At 35.9% G+C, this 19,077-nt stretch overlaps 2 long non-coding RNA genes across 2 annotated transcripts in view; one reads left to right on the top strand and one right to left on the bottom strand.

The window, feature by feature from the left end:
- LOC141554312 (uncharacterized) overlaps window positions 1-19,077 on the bottom strand; it is a 148,355-nt gene that overhangs the window by 2,400 nt on the left and 126,878 nt on the right. Inside the window, exon 4 of the long non-coding RNA XR_012485827.1 lies at window positions 1,498-1,590. This is a non-coding gene — a long non-coding RNA (uncharacterized LOC141554312). The remainder of the gene's footprint in view (window positions 1-1,497; window positions 1,591-19,077) is intronic.
- Window positions 1-19,077, top strand: part of LOC141554311 (uncharacterized) — a 125,454-nt gene that overhangs the window by 72,333 nt on the left and 34,044 nt on the right. The gene's annotated exons all lie outside the window — the stretch shown is intronic.

The following is a 19,077-nucleotide window of genomic DNA, read 5'->3' as shown; positions in this document are numbered from 1 at the left end:
CAAAGCTATTACATTTTGCAGATTGAGGTTATGGTCTTTTTTCCTATCTTCATATTTTATCTGCACGATATTTTCTGATCTCCCTTTTAAACCCCCATTAGTTACGATTGAGCTACTGGGGGAGCAGCCTGCCTCGGAGCCTTCATATTGTCAGCTGTTTCCAAGCCAATTAATAGACTGAATGATCCAGTAAGGTTCAGTCACATGGAGCTCTTCCAAGGGACAGAGCCTCAGAATGACAGTCCCCTTGTGATGGACAAAAGCCCTGGTGGTTATTGCTACCAGTAAGATTGACAGTCTTAGGAATAAAACTATGGCTTCATTCTCCATGGCAATCATTGACCGCTGCCTCCATTCACTCACCTAGCTCCTCTGGCTCTACAGGTGATCAGCCACTTCATTAAGCCTCAGTGGTTGACTGGATTGGTGACATTTCCAAGTTCCACTCTTGTTAACAGCCTGGGATGCTATTTTCCAAATGCAAGCTCTTCTTCGAATTTTCATATTCTAAATATGTATTTGCATTGGTTCCAAGCATTCAAGTAGCTACAGTTTTGTCATTTTAATCATAAATTTCAAAAGATAGTTTTACGAGAATGAACCCTGGTAACAAACATACTACCACCCATGACAACAAATTGATTTTAAAAGTTGTAATAATACATGGTGTAAATGACAACAAAACGAGAAAAAATTAATTGTCCCCTAAACTATCATCCACAGTCCTTCCAGCAAACCATGGATTTCTCTACATTGAGGGAGCACAGTAAGCCCTTGCCTATAAACTCTCTGACACTCCGAAAATAACATGGTTCCATGGCTCAAATGCTTCACTTTATTCCCCTCCTCTTGAATGTTTAGTGCTTGCCAGCCTTGGATGGGGGTGGTGAACAGGTTGCAGAGATGGGAAATTTATTTGTCCAGGAAATCTCATTATAGATGCAGTGTCTGGTTTTCATTGAGTTTCCTGCTTTTTTTTTTTAACTCTGTTTTCAGCTGAGTAACTAAGACAGAAGGCAGAATAGTGAGTCACAAAGGTCACACTGTGCATCAGGGGCATGGACTAGAGCACGCTGCCCACCTGTGATTGATGTGAATTGTGGTTGTTTTGGACCGCTCATAAACTTGGCTAGAATTCTGTCCTTTTTTCATCGGTGCTCTTGACCAAGACTTGATTTACTGGTTTGAAATTGGTTGCTACTTCAGTCTCATCTAGAATAGGTTCTTTAATAGCTTGTCATAACAACTGATGACAATTTGAAAGAGCTCATATATTCAATACATGTTATTGTTGTTGTTGTTGTTTTAATTGACTTTGCACTATTCAAAGTACCCAGGTTTTATCAACAGTCTAATTGTTCCTGGGATGTTTGCTGACCTAAAGTAAAGTGTTGATGATTCAAACTCTTTTGTCATCTCTGAGGATACTGAGATGGATATTCAATATTGTAACAAATCACTGTTGAAAATTGGTTTCGTGTCCCTGAAGCTACTTACCTCAAAAGGTACAACAGAAATACTTGTTGGAGGAGCACAATCAGGACCAATATTTCTCAAGGAAACTGGCTTGAAAATTTAGATGAGAAGGACCTGAAATTGCATGAGAATTTTGTAAATGACTAGAGATAGTCTTTTGTCCAGCTCAAGGAGAAGAATGATCATCCCGTACCCATTTAATGGGTTTTTCAACTTGCAAATATACAGTCATGTTAGCAAGATCAAAATTAATGGCCAATATCATTGAAACTTGTAGTTGGTCAACTTTAGAAGTAACATGAATAAAGTATCAAGGGCATATGCCATTGAATATGGTAAGAAACAGAAATGTTGTTTTTTAATAATTTTTTTACATCCTAGTACCTAGCACAGTGTCTGATACATGACTGGCATTTAGTTGTTGATAGATGAATGGACAGGTGGATGAACCAGTAAATGGATACAAAAACAAATGAGTAAGTTCTTCCTCTAAATAAGGTTAAAATCACTTTTCTATTTATCAGTCAAATTGACTTACTCTACGTTCCCCAAATGTATCATATACGTATATGATTCCATATCTTTCTTTATACTGTTTCTATTTTTTCTTTTACTCATTTTTTCTGTCTTTGAAAATCAAAAGTTTCAATTGGAACTCAATTCAAATGGAGCCTTCTTTATGAAGACTTTCTGAATATCCAGCCTACTACATCTTTTCACTACAGAACCCCAAATTAGTTATTGTTTATACCACTTCTTTAATGTCTAATTACAAAATGTGCTGTGTTGGGGTTTATTTCATACAATAAGGAAATGTATAACCAGAAAAGACAGAAAGCTGGTCACTCAAGGAGAAGAAAAGTAGCAGACAGATGTACCAGAGCAGTCCTCATCAAATAATGTCACTTAAGAAAATTGGTGGAAAGGAACTCCCAAATTATGAAATTCCCTCTCCTAATTCAGGTTGTTGCCATCTTCTGTGCACTTAATAATCTTATGTAGATGCTCTTAATGATTTTTTGAGTCATGGATCCTTTTGGATGTCTGAAAAAACCTATGAACGCTTGATATGATGTTTTTCATTGTATAAATGAAATACATCAGATTACAAAGGAAGCCAATCATATTGGAATATGGTTATCAAAACATTCTATAAAATAAGTTCATAGACTGTAGGTTTAAGAATTTTTATACTGTTTTCTCATATATCGAATGCAAAATATCAGTTTCACTTCATTCTAGAGCATTTGTAAGAATCTAATAATAATAGATGACCCTTAGTTTCATCTATAAGAGGACTGTAAATGATATTTTGCATGTGAAGTTGTTTTGGGAAATATTAAATTATCTAAGTAGGGAAAAAAAGAATTCCTGTTCTAGAATTCTTGGGGATTGTGACTTTCTCAGGGTCACAAAACCAATATGTATCAGAGCTAGGATTTAAAGCTAGTTTTTCTATCTAAATGGCAAGGTCTCTCACCAATATGCTCTGATTACATATCTTCAGAAGACAGATAATTTCACAATAATGAACCTTTTGTCTCAGAAGGGGGAAAAAAGATAAAGCCTATTTCAAAGCAATGCTTATATCTACCATATATTGCTTAGAACAGACAAAAAGTGAAGTGTCCCCTAGAATTAATTCTCCAGTCCTAAAATTAAACATCACTTGGAAGATTTTCAACTTGAAACTAGTTTTCCACCTGCAAAAGAAACTTGACATTACTGTTTTTTCCATTTGTTTCCACTTTTTAGTAGACACACTAAATTCTTGTAAAAAATTCCCCTGAAGCTGCAAAAATAATATGGTTCCAAACCTCTAATAAATTGGTTGGATCCTCTATAGAAATATAGAAACAAGAAAAACTTATTAGAATGTGCTTGAAATTTGAAATCTGCTCTCCAATTAATATCTATAAATTGTGGAGTCATTGCAGTAAGTATCCTCTCCACTACCCAGCACAGAGCCTATATACATATAGTAGGTGTTCATGTATTAGTAGTTTTTAAAATTTTGTTTTCAAACCAAGACAGCCTTTTCTCTCTCCTCCTTCTAGTCCTCCTCCCACCTTGAGAAAACAAGGTTGGGGGAAGCACTGTTAGCCAAGCAAAATCAAATTTCTCATTGGCCATGTACTCTGAGTATACTCCCTCTCTGTCAGGAGGATGGCTGCATATTTCATCATGAGTACTCAGAAATTTTGGTCACTCATTTTATTGATCAGCATTCTCAAATATTCTTTTTTTAAAAAATCAGCTAAGATCTACCCTCTCACCTTCCCACCACAACTTTGCCCTTTCCTTCACCCAGAATGGTAGAAAAACAAATTCCACAGGCAATGGTATAGTCGATCAAAATCAATTTCCACATTGGTTATTTGTCCTAAAAAAAAAAAACCCAAAAGCCAAAAGCAAAAACACTTATTTCAATCTGCATTCTGTCTTTCATCTCTCCATCAGAAGGGGAATGGTTGGTTAGTTCTCTGGAATCTCGGTTGGTAATTGCTTTGATAAGAGTTTTAGCCCAGTAATATCCTTCACATTTATAACTTATTCATCTATTATTCAGAACAAAGATGAAGAAAATGATGCAGCTCTTCTGATTGCGTCCACTATAAATTCGTGTTTCACATCCTCAACTGGGTCCTCACTGCTGCTTGGCAATCCTACACATGGTCCCTTATTGGCTCACTATCCAGCTCTCCATAGTGGCCCTTCCAAACCCTTTCACCTTCACCCCACCTTCTCAACTGAGAATCTTGTCTCATATTTACAGAAAAAAAATGAGGTCATTTACTGTAAGGATTCTCTTTTCCCTTTTTCTTATCTCCTATGATTCATGCCTTCTGCCAGCATTTCTTCCTTTACAACTCTGTCTCATATAATGAAGTGTCCTTACTCTTTATTAAGGCTACTTGTTTAGGTGGTCCCATTATTTCTTATTTCCTCCACTAGATATCCCTCTGTAATCCCCACGCTATCATTTACTTTAAATCTCTATTTTTAATTCATGGAATAAAATAAGCATTTTCATAACATAGTATAATACAAAGATTTTACACAAAACTGCAGATCTATTATGTACAACTTGCTATTTCTTTTAAATATATAATTATCATGTAAGTTTATTCTTTTAAATTTCCTCTCCCACCTACATATGAGTAACATTAGGCACAAATGTGTGTGTGTGTGTGTGTGTAAATTATTATATGCATACTTCTACTTATCAGTCTTTCTCTGGATAGTCAGTCTCTCCTTGTCTACTGGTTCATTCCCTTCTGCCTATAAACATGTCCATGTCTCTTTCATCCTTTAAAAAAAATCACTTAATCCTTTCATCCCACTAACTGTCACCTCTTCTGCCCTTTGTTGCTAAAGGCCACCTACAACAGGAGTCTCCACTTTCTCTCCTCCCTCTCTTCTGAACCCCTTCCCATCTGGCTTCTGACCTTATCATTCCATCCCTTTCCAAAGTTACCAATGATCTCTCAATTGCCAAACTCAGTGGCCTTTTCTTATTCTCATTCTCCTTGACTTTTCTATAATCTTTCACACTATTGATCACTCTCTCCTTCTAGATTTTCAGAGCATCCCTCCCTTCATCCTGGTTTTAATCCTATCTATCTGATCACTCCTCTGTCTTTGCTGGATTTTCTTATAGGTCACATCCTCTAACTATAGGTATCCCACAGGATCTGTCCTAAGATCTCTTTTTTTCTCTATACTCCTTTTGGAGATTTCATAACCTCACATGGATTTAATTACAATCTCTGTGCTAATGACTCTCAAATCTATCCATCCTGCCCCAAACTCTCTGCTGAATTCCAATCTCTAAATTTCTTTTAGACATCTTGAACTGGATATCCAGTAGCCATCTTAATTTCAATATGTACAAAACAAACTCATTATCTTTCCCCCTCAATCTTTTTCAGCTCTTATCTTCTCTGTTACTAGAGAGCAACATCATTCTCCCATTCCCTTAGGTTCACAACCTAGTAGTTAACCTGGATTCCTCACTATCTTTCACCCTTCTGTGAACAATCTGTTGCCAAGATTCACCTTTGCAGTATTTTTTGAATACTCCCTCTTCTTCCCTCTGATATTGCCCTCACTCTAGTGCAGTCCCTTATACCTTTTGCAGTAGCCTGGGAGAGGGTCTGCCCACCTACAAGTCTCTCCCCACTTTAATTCAGCCACTAAAGCAATTTTCTATAAGCACAGGTCCAACCGTGTCATAGAAACTCCATCCCTCTCCCCCCCACCCCTCAGTAAACACCAGTGGCTTTCTATTGCATCCAGGATCAAATACAAAATGATCATTTAACATTAAAAATCCTTTATAACTTAGAGCACTAGCCCTGAAGGCAGGAAGACCTGAGTTCAAATTTGGTCTCAGACACTTAACCTAAATTACTTCAGCACACACACAAAAAAATCCTTTATAATCTAACCTTCCACCCATAACTTTCCAGTCTTCTTACACCTTACTTTCCAACATGTGCCAAATTTTTAATCAAGTGACTCTGGCCTAAAGAATATTCCATGAACAAAATTCTTCATCTCTCAGTTCTGAGCATTTTCTCTAGCTATCCCCTGTGCTTAAAATGTTCTCCTTCCTCTACTCTACCCACTGATCTTCCTAGTTTTCTTTTAAGTCCCAATGAAAATCTCCCTTTTTAATAGGAAGCCTTCCCCAATTCCTCTTTATTCTTGTATTTTCCTTCTGTTTAATTCATTCTTTTTTACCCTGTGCATAGCTTGCTCTGTGTGTGTATTTGTTTGTATATTGTCTCCCCCATTAGATTATAAAATGCTCAAGGGAAAGGACTGTCTTTTTTTTTTTATCCCCAGCACGCGGCATAATACCTAGCACATAGGAGGTACTTAACAAATATTGATCTATTGAATAGGTGCTTAATAAATAATGATTTATTTCCTAATTTGTGGATATCTTCTCAATTACTCATTCTTTGCCATCTTCAAAAGACCTAGAAATATTTTATTTTTACTTATATTATATTTATTAATATTTATATTATTATATAATACATTCTTAGAATTTGTTTTCCTTGCACTAATCCATTCTCCTTCTAATTCCCCTTCCCTTTTCTCTCCTTTCCTTCCTATTTCAATGTTGAGTGAAATGCATTTCTGTACCCAACTCTGTATGTGTGTATTTATGTGCATTACATAAATTCAAATGAGAGTGAGGTTTAAATAGCAGTTTCGCTTCCTCACTTTATCTTCCTTTTTTATTTAGATATCTATTTGTACACAGTCATATGGAGGTGACTTTCCTCATCTTCCTTTTTCCTTCCCCTTAATATATTCCTCTTTACCCTCTTTCCGTTTTTTCTTAAGATTATCAAGATCTTCCAGAACCACTCCTAAACCTTGTTTAATTGGACTGTCTATGACCCTTGAAGATGATGAGATTCAAAGGGGTCACATATTATCTTCCTATATTTGAATTAAGCAGTTTATCTTTATCTTTATCAGTATTCATTCATATTTACCTCTGTTTCTCTTCACTTCTGTTTCTGAAATTCAATTTTTTTTCTGAAGTTCTGATCTTCTCATCAGGAATATTTCCAAATCTATTAAAGGTCTATTTCTGCCCTGTAGCATTATATTCAGTTTTGCTGGACAAGTTCTTGGCTATAATCTCATATCCTTATAGATTATCATTCCAAGATCTGTGATCCTTTACTAGTGGTGGCTGCTAAATCATGTGTGATCCAGATTGTACCTCCTCAGTACTTGAATTCTTTCTGACTGCTTGCAGTATTTTTCCTTTGGCCCAGAAATTCTGATTTTAGCTATGATGTTCCTAGATATTTTCTTTCAGGAGGAGACTAGGGGATTCTTTCTCTCCACTTTGTCTTCTGGTTCTAGGAGACCTGGACAGTTTTAACATTTCTTAATATATTATTTAGGTCCTTGTTTTGGCCTTGACATCCAGATAGTCCAATGATTCTAAAAAAATTTTTTCCTTGATCTGTTTTCCACATCAGTTGTTTCTGCTATGAGATTCCTTCCATTTCCTTCGTTTTTTTTTTTCAGCCTTTTGATTTTGTCTTAATATTTCTCCCTATTGCAGGGAATCATTGGCTTCTAATTGGTCCTTTCTAATTTTCAGGGAACATGTTACTTTGGCAAAGTTTTTTTTTTTGCCTCTTTTGGGCCGCACTTAATTCTTTTTCCAATTTTCTCTTCCATATGTCTTATTTCTCTTCCAATTTTTCCTCAAGTGTTCCAATTATAAATGCAATTTAACTCTATTTTTGAATAGAGTTGCTTCATCTCTTCCAGGAATTCTACTTGGGTTTGTACCAAGCTTGGTTTTTCTCTGACATGATGCTTGTAACACATTTTAGAGTCATTCCTACTGGTCTGGGTGTTGAGCATCCCTACTTCCATAATGACTCATTATGATAGCGTTCTGTCCATTTTTTTAGGCATTTGATATTAGGGCTGGTTTCTTTGGCACTACTGCCTTTTGCTACTTTCTTAGGATATCAAATGTTGTGTCATTCTTTCATTTCAGGGGCTGCATGGGACTTGCAAGTTTTCCATGCTCCCTAAGTGGTCTGATTTCAGGATGAAGTGTGATTTCTGTCCTGCTTGACCTCATCAGGAACGCCCCAAGGTTGGTCCAAGGTCTCCTGTTATTCTAGTACAGAGGCTATCTCTAGGCAGTAGAGTGCTTTTGTCAAAGTGTGGTCAATCCTCATGTCCATAAACCTCCCTATCTGTCTCTCTTTGCTGAGCGAGGCTGGTCAGAGGTCTCACTGTGACCTTTCGCAGATTTTCCCCTCAGGATTCAGTCGGATGCATTATTAAAATTTGTTAGGAGGAGTTTGTGAAATAGAACTCATTTACATCGGTTCCTAACCTGCCTCCATATAGGCTCAACCTCGTGTTAATTAAATATTCAATTAAAGAACCCCAAATTGTTGATTAAAAGGGAAGACCAATTTGCTTTCGTTTAAGATATAAGATTTCTTGAAAGACCTGAATCTCTATATCCAAAAACCATAAAACAAATACATCTGGAAATTATTTAAAACATTGTAAGTGTTATTTTTTTAAGTCACCAAATCTTTCTATAGCAACAACTGTCAATGGAGACTTCATCATTATTATTTCTGTGAGATGCTAAAACATGTTTTGATTATTTTCTGTTTTTGGAATACAATTGTCAATTACATTATAAAAACTTTTCTTTAATTCCTATGAAAGGGCATGCAAGTTTCTAATATACTGAGTGATACCATATAAATTAATCCATGTAAGACATGAAAATTCAGACAAAATTATAGGCAGCCTTCAATTTATAAATAACTTCTTAACAGTTCTTTATAGATTGGTTATTTAAAACTCAAAATGCCTTTTGCTAGAGAAATGTTGTTAACAGGCAGTAAGTTGTTATCAGACAAGTTCACAACAGTCTATTTGACCAATAACTGTAATAATAATCATTGTCTCTGTACAGTGTGCTAGGTTGTATAGTGGATGGAGTACCAGACTACAGTCAGGAAGACCAGAATTTAAATACTACCTCAGGCTATCACCAGCTGTGTGACTATAGGCAAGTCAGCCCAGTTTCTTCATTTGTAGAATGGGACTAACAATAGCCTCTATTTCACATGAATAAAAAGGAAATGATATTTATCTTTGCAAACTTCCAATCACTATCTAAATGCTAGACAATATTATTATTATTATTATTATTATTAATCATACTAGTGTTAATTATTCTAATTCTAATCCCTTTCTGCTACTTATTGGCTAGAATGTTGCACAATTAATCTTTTTGGGGGTCTGTTTCTTCATCATTTATAACATGTTTGCTCTAGACTACTTCATTAGCCTCTTCCATTTTAAAATTTGTGATCTTGTGTGTAAAAACACTTTTAAACAGATTATTTCATTTGATCCTCATAACCACCCATGGAGATGTTACATAATGCGGAGGAGCACATAACTAAAATTTCATTTGAATCCAGTGTTTTTTATCTCCAACTGGCAGAACGGACTGGCCACTAAGTTGTGAATATTATCCTACATGAAACATTTTAATTCTGTTACTATCATAGGTTGTAATTTTCTATTTATAACAAATGGGAACACTCTTAATTACAATTTTAATTTAAAAATGTAAGCCTCTTGAGAGTGTTGTTATTTAGTTATTTCAGTCTTATCTGACTCTTCTTGAATCCATTTGAGGTTTCATAGTGAAGATACTACAGTGGTTTAACCATTTCCTTCTCTGGCTCAGTTTATAGATGAGGAAACTGAGGCAAACAGATTTAAATGATTTCCCAAAGTGACACAACTAGAAAATAACCACGGTCAGATTTGAACTCACAAAGATGAATCTTCTTTATTCCAAATTAAGCACTATTGCATCACCGATCTAGAAGTAAGTTATTTAGCTATTTTCTGTTCCATAAGAAAGTAAGAGAATGGACCTCATTTGGGAAGGCTTTTCTGTCACTAAAAAGGTCGTTAGTTCTATCTTTCCTTACAGTAGAACTATATCTGATTTGAATCTTGTGTTCCAGGAAAGTGAGTTCTTTGTTATCACCCAACATTTGCAGTGATGCTCTTTTGGATTGCTTTAAAATTCTAAACACCTTGAATCACCCTTTCTGGAACAGGATTACAGAGCTCTCCTTCCTGCCCTTCTCTCCTCCATATTCCCTCAGAAGCAGCTTATTCAAGGCATCTTAAGTTAATGCCCCGTTGTTTCATTTTTTTCTAAAGCAAACAGAAACAAAAGAATCCTCATTCATTTCTTACTACAAGTAGAGGGAGTGAGAGGTTGATTTCTTTGCATTTTTTTTTTGTTTCTTCCCATATCCCCAAATAGTTCTTTTTTCTAAATAGTGTGTTACATCCCTGTGTAATTTTAAATAAATAAATAAGCTTTCCTGCTAACATCAAACACAGTGAGATAAATTGCAGGGCTTAGAATGTTCAGATGAATCCATTTGCAATCCCTTTGACTCCTGGAAAACAAAGTGTGAGGTTCCTAGGGTGCTCATTTAAAGTCTCACATGAAGACTAAGAAATGTAAGATTATAGCATACCATTCCGCACCCCCCCACCCTTTTCCTTTCAGATATTTCAAAAATCTTTGCTGGCCGACGGGCTCTTTTTGCTCCCCCACCTCTCTTTGCATTGCGCTGAGAACATGGTTTTTCCATTTAGCATCCCCACTCACACACAGGACTGCCTGCCTCCACCCCAGACCTTGTCCAGAGACTAATTGCTCGACCCCGTGTTTTACTGCCATCGACATCCTTTTAATGACTGCTGAGTGTGGCGACTCAATGACCCGTGGAGGAGAGTGCCTTCTGGGGGCAGCTCCGTTTGGAATTGGGCCCCCTCTCCCGATCCCTTTCTCCTCAATTTGAGAGGATGGAATTGAGTTGATATGGTGTGAAGGGGAGGGGGTAAGTTTGGAGACAGACACGAGCTGATTTCCATTCAAATAAAAATATTATAATAATGAAGAGGCCGCAAGAACGGGAGGTCAGTGTGAATTCCGGCCTTTGAGTGCCCTCCTGGTACACTCTAGACTCCACTCAAGAGTTACATAATAGAGCATATGGGACATTAATAGGCTTCCAGCAGGGTGAGGAAAAGAAGGGAGAGGTGTCCACTAACATGATCAAGTACATGCTGGAAAGAACTAGTTTCTGAGTTGATCTGCAGGTCCTAAAATAAATTACTCACTGCAGTAATGATCTGCAAGTCCTCCTGCTTTTTTCTCTTCAACATATTTATTATTTCATCACATTGGAATTAAATGGAGGGGGCAAGCCCCTGTATGGATGTATTTATAGAACAGGGTAATTAGTTATTCATTCGATGTCAAGGGAATAGAGGAAAGTTATCTACTCCAAAGACTATATATACTTCCAGATGTCTTATCTGAGCTTGAAATATGCAGAAAATGTGTTAAATATGCAGAGGGGCGGGGAATGACCTTCTATCATACCCCTGTAGAAGGTATTTAACTGAATGAGTATTTACAGAGAGAGGGGGGAAAAAAGTAACTGTGAGACCACTAAGTCTTCATTAAAAATCCAAATTATATTTCCCATGTCAGCTATTGTGATTTCAGTAAGCTTACATCCACTTCTGTATTCTTTATTTTTATTCAGTCACCCTGGCAACTTCAGAAAAACAGCAGGAAAAGGTTTTCCCTAATAAAGGTTGAAATCTGGCACTCTGCATTTTTCCTAAATATGTTGAGTTTTGTTTTGCTTTGTTTTTTTTTTCTATTTGACTACCAAGAGAAAGTAATGGCCTTTTACACATTGATATTTTACATATTTTTATTTGCTTTATAGAGGGAGGATGGGATGGGGAGGGGGTAGAATGCTGTCCTACTTCTCTCTGGTTGCCTTTATAGATGACAGGTAGGTAGGCTTATTGGGCTAAAGCCAGCTTTGTGTTTGGAGGGCTCAGAAACAGAGCAAGGACTTTTGGGGGTCAAAGAATCCATAAAGGCAAATTGGTCTATGTCTGCCTCAAGCTGTGGTGTTAATATTAGTAGACAGGATGCTGCAGAAATGTGAGAAAGAAAACTATAAAAAGTGATATTTAAATTGCTGTGAAGCTTGAATTGAGCCCTTTTCCATTATTCTGGAATCATTACTAATATGAGGGAAGCAGAGAGAGACCTGAGCCCAATGAAAAGCGGCAGGAATCTACAGAACCCATGAAAATCCCAGCTGGTGAATAAAATCTATCACGTTGGCAAAACAGTGTGAGTGAAAATCTTTTAAACATGTATCAGCTGCAGGAGCTGAATGTCGAGAAATACAAGATTAAGGTGCTGCTGGGGGAAAACTGGGGGGCATTCACTCTCACCCCTCTAAGGAAAGCCTGCCCGTGCTTCACTGATTCATACCCCGTTAGGGTATTAAGAACAGCTCTGTTACTGCAAACTTGTCTTTCTGATGATATATGAATCTCAAAGCAGGGCAGAAACATTACCCATCAACTCGTTGGCCCTTCTCTAAAAGAAGAAAGAGAATAATCTCATGAATTGATGCTATAAGTAAGATGGTACATTAATAGAAACATCTGGCTAATCTCTCCTTTATTTATGAGTGCCAAATGCTTAAAGTACTATAAAAATGCAGTTTTATAAAACAAATTTGTTCAAAATCTTGGCCATCATATTTATATGCAATAATTTATTCAACTGTTTCCCAACTGAGTGCCCTTTAGTCTTTACTCTCTGTGACTCAGTTTCCTCATTTGTTAAATGAGAGAGATTCACCAAAATGATCTCTTAAGAGAGAGATAGCATAGCAAGGTGGATAAAGTAGTGGCCTGGGTTGAAATTCTGTCCCTGATAACACTTACTATGGATAAATAATATTTAAAATACTTGTCTTACACAAATGAGATGCACAGAGTATGTAAATATCCAGCTTCTTCATCATGAGTCCCTTCTAATTATAAAAATTTATCATACCATGAAAAATCATTTAAAGATTCATAAGAATGAAAAGAAAACTTTTCAAATAGTATTACAAAATGTTATCAGGAAATAAATTAGAGAAACAAATTAGAGAATTTTCATTGCTTATGGTTGGGCTGTGCTAATGTGATGCAATGAAAATGACAATTTTATTTACAAAGGGAAAATTTTAGAGTTAGAAAAAATAGGAACAAAATAGCTAGGATCTCAGGGAAATAATGAACGATAAGAATGAAAGAGAAATAATTCAGATGAGAAGTGATAAGGATCTTATACTAATAAGGTGGCAATATGAGTGGTAATAAAGAAATAGATATATAAAAGATGTCATGAAAGTAGAAACAATAAGATTTGGCAACAGATTTAGGTATGTGGAAGGGCTTAACAATAATATAAAAGTTGTGAACCTGGAATAATACTACCCTCAATAATAGAAAATTTTGGAAAAGGAAAACATATGGGGTGAAAGAAAATGAGTCCTATTTTAGACATGTTAAGTTTGAGTAGCCTGTAAGATACCCACTAAGATCCCCCAAAGGTACTTGATGATATGGAACTGGAGCTTAGCAGAGAGATTAGGATTAGATGTGAAGATCTGGGACTATTCCACATAGCAATCAAAACCATGGGAGCTGATGAGATGAATATGTGAAGTAGTATAAAAGAAGAGAAGAGGACCCAGGACCCAAGCATTAGGAGAGATCCACAGTTAGTTGTTACAATCGGGATAAAGACAGAGCAATGCAGACTGAAAAGGAAGCTCAAACAGGTAGGAGGAGAATCAAGAGAGAGCACTATCATGGACACCTAAAGAATCTATCTAGTCGGAGGTGATCATCTGAGAGTGTCAAAGGCTGAAGAGAGGTCAGGACTGATAAAAATTAAGAAAAGACAATTAGAGTTGGCAGTTAAGAATTGGTTTGTTCACTTTACTCTGTATCAGTTCATACAAATCTTCTCGGGTTTCTTTCATTACTTCTTAAGGCACAGTGCATTCCATTACATTCATATGCAATACTTTGTTCAGTTGTTTCCCGATTGATGAACATCTTTTCGTTTCCAGTTATTTTCTATTTAAAAAAAGAGCCGATATAAATATTTTTGTATGTATGAGCTCTTTCCTTCTTTCTTGGATCTCTCTGAGATATGTTTAGTAAAAAGATCATTGTATCAAAGGATATCTTAGTTTTGTTACCCTTTAGGTATGGTTCCAAATTGCTTTCCAGAATGACAAGACCAATTCACTATTCAACAATGCATTAATCTTCCCATTTTGCTGCATCTGATTCCAGCATTTGTCATCATCTTTTTGTTATATTTTTTAATCTAATGAGTGTGTGGTAGAACTTCAGAGTGGTTTTGAATACCTAATATTAGTGATTTGGAGCACTGTTTCATGTGACTATTTCAGAAATAATGATATTGAAAAGATAAACCACTTTGAAAGACTTCAGAATTCTTGTATATTTAATGATCAATCAAATTTCAAGAGGGCTGATTTATGCTATGTACTTCCTAACAGAGAGGTGATATTCTTTTGTTTTGTTTTTGAGGCAATTGGGGTTTAGTGACTTGCCCAGGGTCACATAGCTAGGACATGTTAAGTGTTTGAGTTCACCAGATTTGAACTCAGGTCTTCCTGACTTCAGGGCTCTATCCACTGCGTCATCTAGCTGCTCCTAAGGTGATATTCAAGATGCAGAATGACATAAACATTTTTGGACTTGGATCCTGAGAATTTATTTTGCATGACCATGTATAGATATATTGGCTCACTTAGGAAGTTGGGAAGAAGAGAAAATACTTATTAATTGAAAATTTTAAAGATTAAATAAAAAGAACATTGATAACTTTGTAGAGAACAATTTCATGTAAACTATGAAGTCAGAAGCAGTACAAGGCACAGAGACATGCTATTCAGTGGAGCCTAAACCAGAGCCGCTATTGGGATGTGAAGAGTTACCCAGAAAATTCACATTGTACTGCCTCTATCTAAGAAGGTTTTGGGAAGAATGTAGAACTCTACCTACTGTCCTCCAATCAGAGAGCAGAGGAGGCTGGGAAAGGGAGAATGGTAGGAGAAAGGGTGGTGTTGAGAAGGTATTGAGTATCCACAATTGACTCCTTCAGCAGGATTTCAGATACACATATTATACATAAATAATTAATGTATATATAAATAATATATAGATGGATAGATTATATATATATATACATATATATATATATATATATGTATATATATATATATGATTTCAGATGATTATCTGCTCCTGCATGGATAATAATTCTTGTAATCCAAACCAAGTAGAAATGGAATGTAGAATATGACATATGAAGCATATTGACTTAGAAATCATAAATTAACATTATGTTGCACTATATTTTTATTTACTTTGTTGGATATTTTCCAGTTACATTTTAATCTGGTTCAGCTTATGGGTCATACCCAAGAACGAATTTTGCATAAAAAGCAATGAATATAAAAAAATTTAGAGAAGTGTGGGAAAACATTTTAACTGATGAAGAGTGAAGAAGAATCAGGAAAACAATATGTATTATGATTATTACAATGACCCTGGGTAAGTCATTTAACCTTGTTTGCCTTAGTTTCCTCATTTGCAAAATAAATTAGAGAAGGAAATGGCAAATGACCCCAGTGTCATAGCCAAGAAAAATCCCAAATAATATAATAAAAAGTTGGATATAACTTAAATGACTGAGCAACCACAAAATGGGGCTAAAGAATAAAGAAAAAATGCACTTTCTTGTGGAGAGGCAGACTATGGATATGAAATCATATGTATAATTTCAGATTTTATGTATTGATTAGTTTTGGTGAAATACTTTTTGTCCCCTCTTTTTTAAAAAAATTGTTTCAAGGGATGGCTTCCTGGGTAGGGTGAAAGTGAAAGATACAGTTAGAAGTAAAATTAATGTAAAAACCAAAGATAACTTAAATTTTTAAAATGTTATCAAAAAAAAAAATCCTGTGAGATTATAGTATAAGACGGGGTTCTCAAACTATGGCCCAGATGTTTATGCGGCCCGCCAGTTATAGCAGATGGGCTGAGGGGCAGAGACAGAGTGTGAGTTTTTGTTTTTATTATACTCTGGCCCCCCAACAGTCTGAGGGACAGTGAACTGGCCCCCTATTTAAAAAGTTTGAGGACCACTGGTATAAGATAATATGAATAAGAGGAGAAAGTTTAAAAAAAGGGGAGGGGAAACCCTATGGACTATACAAGGAGTTTGCCAACTTTGAAGGGAAACAAATGCATACATAGACATAGACAAAATAATAAAACAAAGAGATTTTTGGAGGTCAACTCAATCAGGTGGGAATATGAGGAAAGACCTCACATAGAAGGAAGCTGTAAGCTAAGTTTTGAAGGAAATTCCAAGACAGAGCAAAATGGAAATTTCTGTAGGAAATTTCGATTTGCGTGTTCCATTGGTATCTCAAACTCAACAAATCCAGATTCCTTTTTCCCCTAAACCTACACCTTTTCCAAATTTCCCAATTTCTGTCAAGGTTATTACCTCAATTTCATTCCTTCCACATATATAATCACTTGCTACATCTTGCTTCTATGTCCACAACATCTGTTATGTCTATTCTTTTCTCCCCACTCATAATTCAGACCCTCATTTAGACCCCCATTACCTCTTGTCTAGACTCTAAGAATGGCCTCCTAATTGTTCTTCATCTCTAGTCTCCCCCAACTTCAAACCATTCTTCTTACAGCTGTGAGGGATTTTTCTAAAGTGTAGATCTAACCATTTCAGTCCCTTATTCATTACCAATTGTTCCCTATTACCTATAGGATCAATGTAAACTTTTTGCAACTTAATATTCATGTCCAGTTCTTCATGAACCCTTTTGGGGTTTTCTAGGCCAAAATACTGGCATTTATTTCTCCAGTTCATTTTATGGGTGAATTAAACAGGGTTAAATGGTTTGCCCAAGTTCACACAACCAGTAAATGTCTGAGACCAGTTTTGAACTCAGGGAAATGAGTCTTCTTGACTCCGGGCATGGTACTTTATTTACTATACCTACCTAACTTCCCCAAAGTTAACTCTGGCATGGCTCCATTCTGCCTTTCTATCTGTGTTATGCTTTATGCACACAATACAATGTACAGTCACATTAACCTTTTAGCATATATGGAACTCCAAATCTAAGGCCCACTTTTCCCCTAATTATCCTCCATTTCTGAAGCACACTTCTTCCTCATTTCTGCTTTTTATAATCCACAACTTCTTCAAGACTCAGTTCAGAAGTCACCTTCTAAATAAAACCGTTCCTGCCTTCCCCATCAAACTATCTAGTATTATTTTTATATCTATCTACCTACATATTTATGGAAGGCTTTCCCTTGCTAGATTTTAAGATCCCCAAGGATCTTTACTTCTGTCCATATATCTCTACCATTTAACTTGGCATATAATAGGAACTTATTAAATACTAGTTGTTTGATTTCAAAGATAAAGGATAGTTTATGCAAAAACTTAGAGATGGGAGATAAAATATTATTTGTGAGGAATAGCAAAAAAGGGGCCAGTTTAACTGGACTATATTATGTGTTATGGGGAATAATATACAATAATAAAATTAGAAATGTAGTTCAGTACCGATTGTAAAAAAAAAAAAAAAAAACACTTTAATATGTCAAAAATAAAGAGTTCATACTTGGTCTGAGAAGAAATAGGAAGCCAATGGAATTTATTGTTCAGGATAAGAACATGGTTAGGTTTATGGTTTAGGACTTTCTCTGTTATGTTTTTTGGTTTGGGTTTGGGTTGAAGGAGTTGCTTGCTTAGAGTTGCTTAGAGCATTCAACCTCCCAAGATATCTTGGGTTTATCATCTAGATTTTTTTCTTAAGGACCATGACATAAACCGAAACCACTCTGGCTTTCATTAATTGGATAATAATAGGACCCAGATCAAGCCCCAATTGATTATTGTTTGGGCCCTGATTGATTTAGATTTAATATAAATAACAATTGTTTCTGTTTTGACTTAAACCTCCAGTCTTCCCCTCCCGAAGATTGATTTTTTTTTTTTTTACTTAATAAAAGAAGCCATTCTTTGCCTAAATTCTTACCTAGCCTTAATCACTGAATGAGTATTGTTACAATCAAACTGAGAGATTTTAAAGATCTCATGTTCTCCCACTACATCCTCGGCCATCTCTGGTCATGCTGATCTGTAATTTGCTACTGAACCCACTGAACTCCAGGTGGCTCTGGAGGATAAAATGAAGCTGATGACTTTGCATAGTCCTTCCTCACTTAAATCTAATCACTTGCTGTCATGATATCACCTTTTTGTTATCATGGACTTCCTTGAGAAGGAAGGGCAAACGTCAATGTAGAGAATGGACTGGGGAGGAGCTCAGGACTGCTTTAAAAACCTACTGAGGTCTAAGTGAAAAGAAATAAAGACTTAAACTGGGATGTTAAGTGGATGGATGCAAGCAATAGTGTGAAGGTAGAATCAAGACTTGGCAAATGGATTGGATTTTACTTTTACAACATCCATCCTTTTCTTGTAGCCAACACTACAATTCAGGCCTTTATCAGTTTTCACTTAAAATGCTGTAAAAGACTCATAACTGGTTTTTTCTTGTCAAACTACCATACACATAACTGCCTTCTGTATTTCCTCTTTGCCTATAAAATACAAATTTACTAGACTGACATTTAAACTTTCCCATAAATCCATCTACCTTCCTCACCTTATTTTATATTTATCTTTCTTTGTATCCTACAGTGCTGGCCCATAATAAGAGCCATTCAAAAATAAATTATTTATTAATAATGTTTATTGGCTAATTATACTGTTCCCTGAATGTACTCTACATTTTAACCTAACAGAACTATGAGCCTTTCCTCAAACTTAACGTTCATCTCTTATTTCCATGCATTCATGCAAGTTTGGAATTCTCCCCATCCTCATCTCCATCTCCAGTTTGCTTCTTGGTTAAATTCAGATGCCATTTCCTCTAGAGAGCCTTACTTGATTCCCATCGCTGTTATTGTTCCTTCTTTCCACAATTTTTCTTCTTCTAGATTTGTTTGTATAAA

The sequence above is a fragment of the Sminthopsis crassicaudata genome, chromosome 2 (assembly GCF_048593235.1).
Source record: "Sminthopsis crassicaudata isolate SCR6 chromosome 2, ASM4859323v1, whole genome shotgun sequence".
NCBI lineage: Eukaryota > Metazoa > Chordata > Mammalia > Dasyuromorphia > Dasyuridae > Sminthopsis > Sminthopsis crassicaudata.
Note: the sequence above shows the minus strand (reverse complement) of the source record. Positions and strands in the feature narration are given on the sequence as shown.